General features: G+C 45.2%; 1 protein-coding gene across 5 annotated transcripts in view; it reads left to right on the top strand.

The window, feature by feature from the left end:
* Positions 1 to 13,543, top strand: part of NMNAT3 (nicotinamide nucleotide adenylyltransferase 3) — a 125,440-nt gene that overhangs the window by 86,217 nt on the left and 25,680 nt on the right. The window contains exon 2 of one of the 5 annotated variants that reach the window (XM_013061455.2): positions 10,705 to 10,833. The exons of the other annotated variants lie outside the window; for them this stretch is intronic. The gene's annotated coding sequence lies outside the window, so the exon portion shown is untranslated. The remainder of the gene's footprint in view (positions 1 to 10,704; positions 10,834 to 13,543) is intronic. 5 annotated transcript variants of the gene reach the window in all.

The following is a 13,543-nucleotide window of genomic DNA, read 5'->3' on the forward strand; positions in this document are numbered from 1 at the left end:
TGTCAGTGCCACAGCTCCTACATAGGGAGCTGGAGCCTGAACCCAGGCCTCAGCCCCCAAGGCTAGTGTTCTCTCCTCCCGGTGCTGCAGAGACGCAGCGGCAGGCTTGTGCAAGGCCTCAGGAATGACAAGTCTCAAACCCAGATTCGGTGAGAGCAGAAAGTCTGGGTGGTCCGGCTGGAAGTGGAGAAGCGGTCGGGGCTTGACCTTGGAGTCTGAAATGCCAGGTAGGGAAGGTGGACTTTAAGATGAAGGGACTCATTCAGATCTCTCCCAGGTGGTCAGTGGATGTCTAATAGCTGAAGTGTCAACCACGGAGGGAAACTTGGCACAGGGATTCCCCCAGAGAACCTCTGGTACAGCAACTGCTGGAACGCCCCAAGTTCCCTGCACTTGGGTAGCTCAGACCGCCGTCTAGTGCCGGGACTGTTGACAGAGCGTTCAGGCCACCATCTGCAGGACCAGCAGGACTCAAACCGGGGACAGGTGCGCAGCCCCATACAACAACTCCTGGCAGCAAGCTGGCCCCGGTGCATTTCCCACCTCACCGTGAGACCCTGTCAGATGCCTGGATAAGGTTTTCCTTCATTGGCTATTACCTGCCTGCTTGTCTGGAAACTACCGAATAGGGAAGTGACTACTCAGTGAACTCTTGCTGGCTCTGAGCACTCAGAAACTAAATTGTAGGCTCTATTCCCAGAGTTCCCCTGAATTCAGAGTCCCAAACTATAGTCCAGAGTTTATCCTTTGTGCTTCTATAATTGACGAAATGGATGCCTCCAGAAGGAAGAACACTAGTTTTCTAGACACATGGAGCAGAAATGAGCGCATGTCTGCTATCAGCCAAATCTCTGCCCCAGCCTCGGCAGGGTCCAGGAGGCCGTACCTGTGCCTGGCAGCCTGTCTAGCACGCACACTCCTCCCAGCCCTGCTTGCCACTCAGCCACACTCGGCCCTGACTTGGCTCTGGGTCCTCAGATTCTCATCTCTATTTCTGCTTTCCCTCAGATGCCACAACGCACAAGAGAAAGTGTTGCAGAGTAGTGAGCCATAGAGGGGACACTGCTCCCTTCCCTCGGACGACAGGGTCACAGAAAGAGCACTGGGTTTGAAGTCAGCCTTGGTAGCAATCCCACTCGCTCAGGCATGACCTTGGCAGCTTATTCCACCCCCTTTAACCTGTGTGTCCTCAACGGCAGCAGAGGCTCAACAGCAGCAGGAGAATAACATCTCCTAACTTTTGCAAGGTTATTTATTACAAGGCTTCAACGAGATAATGTATGTGGCGTGTCTAGCCCACATGACACATCCAGTGCACCTTTCAGTCTCCCCACTTGCATCCTGAGCAGCCCTTGACCCAGGGCTGGCTGAAAGCAGTTCACATTCCTGTGGCCATGACCAGACAGGTTAGTGTCATGTTCTCATATCTATGCATAGGGGAGAGAAAACCACAAAAAACGGTTTCTCCTGTTTTCTTTAGTCCTTTCTTGATATTTTATGATGTTATTTCCTAACGATCCTGCCCCACATGTTTGTGGCATCCCAGATTAAATTGCATCGTAAAGATAACAACCCAGTTGAAAGCCTTGTCCTTTTTTTCCCTTTGGACAACCTTGAGGAGGGGAAGAGTACTTTATGGCTCCCAGGTTTCCCTCTCAGCAACTTGCATTTTAAATTGAGGCATATTTATTGCAATATCATTTACACCAGCAGTTTTCTGGGTTAAATACAAATATCTGATCATTGTCCAGTGTGATGCACATCACTTGTGCTTACCCCTGTGACTTTAATTTTGATTCTCCATTACACAGTGAATAGAGGATTCAGTGCATCATGATCAGGAGGTACAAGACAATCTGAGATAAGGGGGGAAATTAAACTCTAATAATTCTGTTTAAGGCAGTGACAGCCCAGGTTTTGGGTCTTCAGGGCTTCCGGAGACACCATGAGAGCACCAGTAAGTATTATATAAGCTCAGCGTGTTACTTTAATCTTGGGCTCACACAGACGTTTATTAATCAAATAGAGTGATTTTAATATATATTCATGGGCAATTCTCCAGCCTGGCCTGAAAAACTGTTTATTTTCACATTTCTAATTTAAGAGATTTTTCTGGAGGAAATAGACTTAAGAATGTTGAATTACTCTGGCAATTGTTTTGAGCCAAGATCATTTTCTCTTTCTCATGTGAGGCTTCAGGGGCTTGAGGCCACACAAGTGTTACATTCCCAAGTCTTTTAGAAAGAGGTACTTTTCCGATTTACTAACAAATCAGCATTTTCTTCAACTGTCTGCCTGGAAATGTCACTTCAGTGAAACAGATCCTGGAAGGGTCTCTGAGAGGGAAGTCTCCATGGCTGGTACTCTCTTACTGGACTTGGCTGCACCAGGGTAGGGGTGAACAGCCCTTCCCCAGTGAATGTGCTTTGTATTGAGGCCCTCAGACATTTTTCTGGTTTCCATTCTGCCTCACTAGTGTGCACATAAAGGACTCCATGAAAAATGGGAACCATTATTTGTGTCTTCATTAACTACAAGACACCTCTTCCCGGCTTTCCATCCCCTTCCCCCAGTCAGATACAAAAGGTACAAAATCAATGGTTTTTATTTCTTTTTTTGCTTATTTAGTGTAACTGTCTTATTCCTCAAAGAGCTGAAGTTGCAAATCACATATCCAAGAAAGGACTGTTATTTATATAAAGAATTCTCAATGTTTAACCATAAAAACAGCAACAGTCCAGTTAGGAAATAGGCAAAAGACACCAAAGAAACATTTCACCAAAGAAGATATTCATGTGGCAGATAAGCACATGAAAAGATATTTAAAATGTTAGCTGTTAGAAAAAGCAACTTTAAAACCACAGTAAGGTACTGTGACACACCCATGACAATGGCCTAAAAGAAAAAATAATGACAGCAAGTGCTAGCAAGGTTGCAGAGAAACTGGACCTCTCATACTTGCTGGGGGGAATGTAAAAATGGCCCAACCACCCTAGAAAACAGTGTAGCAATTTTTTACAACTAAACAGGCAACTACCATATACCCAGCAAAGGTACTTCTGGGCATTTATCCCAGAGAAAGGAAAACTTTCTTTCACACAAAAACCTGTACACCAATGTTCATTGCAGCTTCCTTCACAATAGCTAAACACTGGGAAAAACCCAGATGTCCTTCAAGGGGTGAACAGTTAAACCTTGATACATCCATACTAGAGAATATTATCCAGTAATAAAAAGAAACTATACACCCAACAACTTTGATGAATCTCCAGGGAGTAATGCCGAGGGAAAAATGCCAGTCCTAAAAGGTTACATAGTATAGAACTCCATTTATATAACATTCTTGAAATGACTAAATTATATGAATGAGACTATATTAGAGGTTGCCAGGGGTTGGGGACAGGGCTTGAGAGGAGGGAAGTGGGTGTGGTTATAAAGGGCAACCAATGTGGTGAGGGAGTGGTTACATAGCTCAGCTGTGGTAGTTAAATGCAGCCTACAGGCGGGATGAAATTTCAGGGAGCTAAAAACACATGCTCAAATGAATGCATGTAGAATGAATGAAATGTGAATAAGACAGATGCGTTCTCCCAATCCCAATGTCCTGGTTGTACTGTACTGGAACAGGGCAAGATGTTACACTGGGGGGAGCTGGATGAAGGGCAGATGGGATCGCTCTGTATTATTTCTTAAACCACATATAAATATCTACAGTTACCTCAGGACACCTACGTGGCACAGTCAGTTAAGTATCCAACTCTTGTTTTTGGCTCTGGTCATGATCAGCAGGTTGTGAGATCAAGCCCCGCGTCAGGCTCCAAGCTCAGTGCAGAGTCAGCTTGAGGTTCTCTCTCCCTCTCCCTACACTCCCACTTGCTTGTGCATGCTGTCTCTCTCAAATAAATAAATAAATCTTTAAAAAAATAAATCTACAATGATCTCAAAATTAAAAGTTTAACTTAAGTTCAATTTAAGTTTAATTAAAATGGTGGGTGCCTGGGTGGTTCAGTAGGTTCAAGCCTCTGCCTTTGGCTCAGGTCATGATCCCAGGGTCCTGGTATTGAGCCCCACATCGGGCTTTCTGCCTAGCAGGGAGTCTGCTTCCCCCTCTCTCTCTCCACCTGCCTCTCTGTCTACTTGTAATCTATGTCAAATAAATAAATAAAATCTTTTTTAAAAATATGAAAAAATGGAAACCACAATGTATTAATGTAAGAATGGGTGGGAGTTAAGTGAGGAAGGAACACTGTCCTTCAGTGGACCTGTTCTTCTAAGTGCAGGACTGGGGGATTCAAATACAGTCACTTCATCTGCAAAATGTTCCTGTGACCAAATATTAATATTCCCATTCACAGGATAAGGAAACTTGAGGCTTGGAGAGGTAAAACATTTTGCAGGAGACCTCCCCAGCAAGGAAAGGACAAAGCCCCAATCTCTTAGATCTCAGTGCTCTTACCATCTTGCCATGGGGGACCCCATCTCTGTAGCAGACCTTTATTGTCTCTCCCGGCTGCTGCTGCTATGCCAACCAGTCGGGCCTAACCCTCAACTCCCATAGCTCCAGGGTTAATATGCCGAGACCTGCAACCATCTTTGTCCTCCAGTGGGAAGCAAAGATTATTCAGAGTCAGACACGAGCCTTTACCTTCTTTGCTAAGCAGATGATAAAGAGAACTCATGCAAAGAGCATTCAGAAAACCCAGGCCAACATCAGATAAAACAGTAAGTAACACTCCCAACAGTACAAAGGGCATTAATTAAAACAAGTTGGAAAGATGTGTCTTTATAAATATTTTTGAAGACAACCTTGTCGAGAAAGAATTAGACCTTGGGGAGATTTATGAATTACTGATAATGTAATGATAGGGAAAATAAATCTTAGGAAGACAAAATCATTTAAGAATAGATTCTGTAAACTGATGAGATTGGTCCCTTCCAGCAGGTGGATAGGAAAGGAGTGGAAAGAATGGGGGCATGGGAACAGGATGAAAATTAGAGCGAGAGAGGAGAGACCCTTCTCTGACTCAAAATCACATACCAAAGTAACGGAATATACCATTAAAATCAGCCTGGATGAAAGGGGAACCGAAGATGAAGTACAAATGGTAACAAACAGCCTTACTTTACTACAAAGGAGTAGACAGCCCCACTGGAGGCAGTGGGAAAGCAAAAACTTGGAAAGCAGCAGTCTAACTGGATACTGGGAGGCTGAAGCCAAAAAAAAAAAGGGGGGGGGTGATACCTAAGTACTGTTCTCTAGTTAGAACATCTATTTTCCACGGGGATGGAAGTGAGCAATTTTGAAGCTACTTTATGTAAATAACAGGAGCAAGCAAATGGCGTTGTGGATGGTAGAGCCTGGTTTCTCACTGTTGAAGAGAGAAGTTCCAATAAGGAAAAGAAGGGAGCTGGAATGAACCCTGTGGTGCTGGATTGGAACTGGAGGGTTCAGTATGAACTCAGGGTTTTTAATGTCTACACAGGAGGGATTCTTATAGAAGGACGTACAGAGGGGGGTGTCGATGTGTTTGTGTTTCATAATTATACGGTATATAATTATAATGTCTAATGTATAATTTCCTAGTTTTCTGTCTTCTGAGAGATGCCTAGAAACCACAAAACCCCAGTAGCATTGAGCACAACTCACCTTCTTGGTTTCTAAATACTGTTCAGTTTAAAAAAAAAAAAAAGCCTGGTCTTTTTGGAGAAACGTGGGATTCCTGAGCTGGGACAGAGGACAAACAAGATGAGCCTGAATATCTTGTGGTCCCAGAAAGCAAGAACGTGGTTAATAAATGATGGAATCATGTCAGGAAGACACCAGAGCCAATTTAAAGGATGTTCCATTGGGCAAATCTGGGATAATTTGAGAAATAATATAAATAATGATAATGGATTACACCCTGCAGAATAAAATAAATATCCGTGAGTCCATAGGGATATAAATAAATGATTGAATGAGTAAATGAATAGACACAGCAGAAAGGACAGTTCCTCCTTATGGTAGAATTCTAATGAAAACTGGGGAAGGAATGCTGGAAATAAAATATGGCCGTTTGGCGAACATCATGGTAATGGTTGTTGCAGACCAGTTTCATTGATGTTTGCTAAAATTAGTGGGCAAAAGTATGATGGAAATGGGATATTTGTGTAGTCTCAAAGTATTTTCCCATAACATGCTTATTATTTACAGATACAGGGGAAGATAGTAACATAACAGTAGAGAACTCTGACAGACATCACCTCAACCAGGTATCAATGGTAGCACCACCAGAACCAAGACAAAGCAATGGCTGGCATCCTGGACAGGATGCACTGAGAAGGGGTACAATATCGTCTCTGAGGTATTCTTGCTGAGGGGCATAAATTCCATCCAATGGAGAGAAAACCTCAGACGAACCAAACTGATGGATGTTCCATCCAAAAACACTGGCCAGTACTTTTCTCCAGGATCCAGGTCATGAGATACTGAAGAGTTGTCCCCACTTAGAGAATAGGATTCAGGACAGTTACATGCAATGTGGGATCCTGGATTGGACTCTAGACCAGAGCAAAACAATCCAGGGGAATTAGGAATATAGTCTCAAGATTTGTGCATCATGGGGCACCTGGGTGGCTCGGTGGGTTAAAGCCTCTACCTTCAGCTCCGGTCGTGATCCTGGGGTCCTGGGATCAAGCCCCACATTGGGCTCTCTGCTCCACGGGGAACCTGCTTTCTCCTCTCTCTCTGCCTGCGTCTCTGCCTACTTGTGATTTCTGTCAAATAAATAAATAAATAAATAAATAGATAGATAGATAGATAGATAGATAGATTCGTGCATGATGTGAATGGTAACTTCCTGGTTTAGATGGTTGTGCCACCATCCTCGGAGATGTTAACGTGAGCAGAAGCTGAGTGAAGGATGTGGGAAGTCCTTGTACTGTCCTTGCTAAGTACTTTGCAACTTCGTTGAGTCAAAAATTATTTCAAAATAAAAAGTTGAAATACATCAAACTACAAAGGTTATATCGAGATTGTTACCGAACCAGTGAATCAAGTTCATGTTTAATTGTATCCCATGAAACCAAAATAATAGTACTACTAGTACCTTTGAATGACTCCTTACACTTTACAGTGTTCTTACTTGCATTCTGTTACTGAGGCCTCAAACAAGCATTATTTCCACCCAACCCTGTTTTAGAGATGAAGAATCTTGATCTAAGAGGTCCTGGGTATAATTAAAACAAGGACAGATCACAGAGACAAACAGAACTTCAAAACCAAATACACCTGCATCAACGTCCCAGCACTGCCATTTCCAGCCTGGTACAACCTTGGCCCCCAGCAGAGCAACCTCCAGGGCATGATAGCAGCTGCCTTTTGGGACTGTTGTGAGGATCTAAACCCTATAAACATTCTGCACAGAGCCGGACACACCCTTGGCACTTACTAAGCAGCAGGGGATGAGCATGGGATTTTGGAGCCGGGGGCACCTCCGCACACAGTCCAGCAGCCTTGCCCACCCAATACCGGAGTCAGAGCAGCCTCAACTGTGGTTCTGGCCCCTCTGCAGACACTGCAGGGGCGGGAGGTACGGCTTATACTGAAGGGATCCATCTCTTTGCAAAACAAAGGTGAATGTCTGTATTATGTAGACTATCGATATAAATGTGCACATATTAATATATTTTTAAGAGTTAACAATAGGTACATTCGCAAAGTGATCATTTCTAATATGGGTAAGTCTAAGGAATGAGCTAGGATGAGGAGGAAGGAGGGTCAGTCCCTTGGCAGGCACCCTCTGCACCACCCTCAGAATCGTCCCGTCTGTGCCCAGTTCTTTCGCTGTCTGTGAAGTGCTTGGAAACTTAAGCTCTTTGCACTATCTTTTCTGGTGGCCCGTTGGGGACTTCATGCAAGATAAGCTGTAGACTAAGGGACAGGAGGAATGGCATGGCCTTGCCCAGTGCCCTGCACACCGCAGCCGCTCATTGCATACATATGTCGCAAATGTGGCCTAGAGGGTAGTCATCTCCATCATGTTTTGCACCAAATGGCTTCGCACTTGGTGGTCTTTCAGTGTTGGAATTCAGTTGACTTAAATCTCATCTCAGAAATTAGTCCATGAGACAAATCATGCATAATCAACAATATCCTTGAACGTTCCTGTAAATCACTCCATGCAGGCTGACGTGTGCACAGCTGATATTATTATACTGCATATCTGTGTAGACAGCATGTAGACAGTGTGTTACCAGTGTCCAATTTTGGTTAAGATCATGAACCCTGGAACCAGAATGCCTCGGTCCTACCGCAGTGCTACAATTAATTCGCTCAAGAACCCCTACTTCACAGTTTGTACATCAGAAAAGTGGGACTGACAATCACACTTCTTCCATAGGGGAGTCATAAGCATTAAAGGGGTAATATGTGTAAAGCCTTTAGCTCAGTTCTCAACACTCTGTTAGTCCTCAGTACATGCCCTCCACCATCATCATTATAATACATGTATATATGTATGATATATGCAACAGTGCATACATAAAATACCTTTTTAAATTAACTTAATTATGTAAACTGTAATATACCCTTAAGTTTTTTTCTGCTGTGACTCCTCTCCCCTTCCCCCACCCCCAGACTAGGTCCTCGAGCAGTAACAAGTCTCATTTTGTGCTGGTTTTATTTATTTATTATTATTTTTTAAAGATTTTATTTATTTAAGAGAGAGAGAGATCGCAAGAGAGAACACAAATGGGGAGGAGAGGGAGAAGCAGATTCCTGATGAGCAGGGAGTCCAGCATGAGGCTCGATCCCAGGACTCTGGGATTGTGACCTGAGCCGAAGGCAGATGCTTACCCAACTGAGCCACCCAGACGCCCTTTGCGCTGGTTTTAAAGTCCCTCTGTGGTCTCCACGGGGCTATCACTGCTCCTGAACGAGCTCAAGTCCGGCTTCCACGGTTCTGAAATCAGATTGCGGCTGAATCTTCCCATCACATAGGTGGATGTGACAGATCTATGTGACATGTTTTACTCTAGTCACAGAGATAATTGAGGTACGCCTGCCTTGGACTTGAGATCCTATTTAGACTCTAGACAGTGGGCCCCAAGATTCCACTGTGACACCGTGTCTGGTTCCACTTGATGCTTATTGGGATGTCCCAGTAACCCAGAATAAGTATGTGCAATTATATCCAGCCTTCCGACCTTTGACTACAACCTGAAATAAGGACACTGTTGTTTGTCCCCTCTTCAGTCTGAACACTAGAAGGATAGTGGCCACAGCGGGTGCAGTGGTGGTGATGGCTGCCCCAGTGGCAGCGGTGGTAATAGCATAGATCATGGTGCAATAATGACCATGGTGTTAATTGCTCATGGTGTGGTGGTGGTGGTGGTGGTGATGGGACTGAGTATGGTGTTGGTGAGGACGTGGATCTTATCGGTCCTGGTATGATGGTGGTGGCACTGCCAACGTGGTGGTAGTGGTAGGGATTGTGGTGTTCATCAGAAATGCTGATCGTGATTTGATGATGGTAGCAGTGGCGGTGACCAAGTAGACTATGATTCCATAATTCTCATTGGTACTTAAACCCTGATGTCAAGGTGGGGAAGTCTGTATTTGAGGAAGCTCTCCCCAAGTGATGTACTATATATCTCCACTTGTAAAACACTTCCTAGGCCTGGGTCTTAGGAGCAGTTCTCCTAAATCAGTGCAGCCTGATCCCTCTGCCATAACTTGCCAGTGGAGTTAACTGTGTATCTCATGAGCTGTGGTCCTCTGAATACCCACCCAGCAGACGGTTCCATGCCACCTAAATGCGCTTGGTACATCCTGAGCTTTCTGTGCCCTTCTTGGACACTGACTGTGCACATCCACAGGTTAGGGGCTTCTAAAGGATCTCCAGTCTCCAATAAGACCTTCACTTTGTCTACCCTGGTATTTCCAAAGCTTCCGTGACCACTGAACCCTTTGCGGGGTTGGGGGGTCGTGCTTGCTGGTAGGTGCCTATAAATCATTACACAGAACAACTAGAGAAACACTAATCTAAACAACTCTTGGAATGAAAAGAAAAATAAAACTTTTAGGAAATATGTTCCCCCCAGAGGGACTAATTTCTTAGTGCTTGGTGAGAATGGTTAGCTTTCGGTTAGTTTTGCAACTCTAAATTCTGTCCTAGATGGCAAATGGAAGAAGGTCATCTACAACTTACATAATCAGAACTGACCGATGAATACATCAAACAAGTAAATGAAGGGTATTATTAGAAACAAACCTCAAAAGTGAAATTGCATTAAACCCCATCAAACATCGACGACCTAGGACGTCCTTCCTCTTGTCACTAAATTTTTTTTTTCCTGAAATACAGCTGACTTTATCCTTTTATTCCATACTCATAGGTCATTTAGTCGTTACAGCAAAGCGGTCCTTCTTTACTTCCGAGCCCAGTGCTGGGTTAATAAAAGATCCTGCATAACTGAGGTTATGCTCAGTGCCGCCCGGTAGCTCTCCATGTGTGTCTCATAGTCTCATAGTCACCCGGGGTTGCTTGGGAAGAATCAAAGTTTCTAAGCCTCCCTGCCAGAGAGCAGGCCCAGGTACAGCCCAGAATATGCATTTTTTTTAACAAAGACATCAATCAGGGCAGACTCGCTTTGAGAAATATCAGGAAAAGTGCTGGTGTTAACATGCTGTCTTCCTCCTCTTCCCCCTCATGTCAATCTTAGGAAGAATTCTTGTTCCTGTCGCAGCTGGAGGAGCAGCCCTGCTGGTAGAGGTGGGCTGACAGGCTGCTCAGGTCTCTTCCCTAACGCTGCGCCTGTTAACCTCAAGGGCAAAGCCCACAACCCCACCAGGTATGCTTATCGAATGAAGAAAACTGCTTCCTCACTCTTCTCGTGAGTCCTTCCCACTCACTGAGTGATCGTTAGTCGTAACACGAATAATGCAAAAAGGCAGCCAAGCAATTTATATTTTATCCATAAAATTAAGCCCTGTGTTTCACCACAGCATTTAACTCCGTGACCTATTTTATTGAATCCCTTAGCAGATCTTGGACAGTTCCCTTGAGTGTAAATTACCATGAAGGTAAATTGAAAATGTATCAAGAAATGGGCAAGGATATTAGTGCAGAATCAAGGAGTCATCAAGCTTCAGTTGTTCTGAAGACTTTTTTAAAAAGTCTCTTTTCAGTATCGTTATAGTAGAAAGAATTGATGTGATTAATAAGGCTTTACCTTTCTTAGGTCACCACGTGCCTTCTGCGGCATCCATAACTCAGTTCAGAGGTCCCGTCCTCCAGAAATGGCTCCACCTGCTCAGAGCCTCTTGTGGGGGCTGTCTCTCCCAGGAGTGAACCTTGGAGCTCCCACAGTATTCCTCTCAGGATTTGCAGTGCTGGTACACGCCCTGGCTCCAAGTCCATGCCAGGCTGCCACCTACATGAATGCACGTGGTTCCCTCTTGCCTTTAGAAGAAGGGAAATGGTGTTTGTCATGGAAACGAGGGCCAGGTCGGGGAAATTCAGATTCCGCGGATATTTCTAGTGTCCCCTTCCACCCCACTGGACTTTGTCTTCTGCATTAGCGCAGTTGATTTGCGTAAAGAGACTGAAAACAGAGAGGTGAAATCATATTCCCCAAGTCACACAGCTCATAAGCAGCTGAACAGAGTCTTCATCACTCAGGTTGGCCTCAGCCTTCTCACTCGCCCTCAAGTTCCTGCCACTACAAAACCTGTCTTTTTTTTTTTTTTAAGATTTTGTTTATTTGACAGACAGAAATCACAAGTAGACAGAGAGGCAGGCAGAGAGAGAGAGAGAGGAGGAAGCAGGCTCCCTGCTGAGCAGAGAGCCCGATGCGGGACTCGATCCCAGGACCCTGGGATCATGACCTGAGCCGAAGGCAGCAGCTTAACCCACTGAGCCACCCAGGTGCCCTACAAAACCTGTCTTAAGACCACAGTTGTGAGGGGCATCTGGGTGGCTCAGTCATTTAAGCATCTGCCTTCAGCTCAGGTCGTGATCCCAAGGTTCTGGGATGGAGCTCCACATCAGGCACCCTGCTCAGTGGGGAGCCTGTCTCTCTCTCTCTCTCTGTCTACCTGCCTCTCCCCCAGTTCATGATCTCTCTCACACCTCTCTCTCTCTCTCTCTTGCAAAAATAAACAAATAAGATCTTTTTTAAAAAGAGCACAGTGGTGGCGTATGGCCCAGGACTAGTAATTCATCAGCAGGAAATGAGGCTGCCTCTCACACACCGAGATTCCACATATGGAGGCTGCCCACTGCCGTGTTTCGTGCGGCATTCCCATGACGCCTTCAGCAGACTGCACACCAAGCCCGGAGTGCCTGATTACAACCAGCCCCCACTGCCTCTTCTCCCATATATAGTGCCTGTTGGATCTCAGGCCCCCAAAGAGACAGCAGTGAGTTTCTGAGGAGCCTTGAGACTCCAGTATCTGGGAGTTCTGGTGAGTTCTTTTTTAAAACCTACCTAGTCTGAAAGTAGACTCATTCTGTTCACCAGGCAGAGAGACACAGCCAGGAGTTAAATGTTGGAAAACAGAGGCACACGTAAGAAAGAGGTTCTAATACCCTGAAAGCACATAGGACCCTAGGAGCCGGCCACCCCATCAGAGGCTTTGTCAGTGCTTCGATAGAAATGGAAGGCATGCCACCAGCTGACCAGCACCGAGCACCTGGGACTCAGGAAAAGGGTTGTAGAGAATGAATGGAGCAGGAGAGAAGAAACCGAAAAGGCCCCGCTCTCCAGGACCAGAAAGGAAGTTTAAACCCTGTGAAATATTGCTGCTTTGTTGTTTACTTTGCCCGTTTTTTAAGAAGTTGCACACAAAAAAAGCAGGACATTTGGAAACGAAAGAAAGAGAAAGCTCATGCTGACAAGCTCAGGTGTTGAAGGATTCTGGAGACCAGAGGGGGCTTTGTAGTGTGCAGGAAGAGCGTGCAGGTTGAAAGAAAGACTCCGTGTGGAAAGCAGTGAGGGAAATGGAGGGCAGACAAAAGAGCCACATACACCACAGGCACTGAAGGGGGAGGGAGGATGGTCACACTGCCCGTGGCCACCATGGTCCAGCCCACCCGCGGCACTGCCAGAGGACCACAGCTCTGTGTGGGGTAATCAGAATTCCTGGGTCTGTTCTCCCTGCCCCAGGCTTCCTCCATCCAGGCATTTAGTGGCCTTTTGAGGTGGGGGTACTTCTGGCCAGCGGCGCACAGAGCCAAGCAATAAAGAGGCAGTCTCGAGTTCATCTGGACCAGGAGCGCTAAGAGCAATTTGGCTGAAGAAACAGACAAACAAACAAAAAAAGCAGGACTTAATGAAGAAAATGCCAAAATGGCCTCAAAGCCTCCTCAGCCTCCTGTTTTCCAGATGTCGCTTGGAGGCCAAGTTTAATCACAATAAGCTCTTTGTAAAAGTGTGCAGATCCATTTGGTTGAGATCCTGATCTTTTTTTTTCCTAACCTGCTTAACATCACTCTGGCTTTCTTTCCTTGTTTACCTTGTAACATTTGCTCCTGGTATTTCTTAAAAGACTTTGCCTTTC

The sequence above is a fragment of the Mustela putorius genome, unplaced genomic scaffold (genome assembly GCF_011764305.1).
Source record: "Mustela putorius furo isolate JIRA1106 unplaced genomic scaffold, ASM1176430v1.1 tig00003834_pilon_pilon_pilon, whole genome shotgun sequence".
In the NCBI taxonomy this organism is placed as follows: domain Eukaryota; kingdom Metazoa; phylum Chordata; class Mammalia; order Carnivora; family Mustelidae; genus Mustela; species Mustela putorius.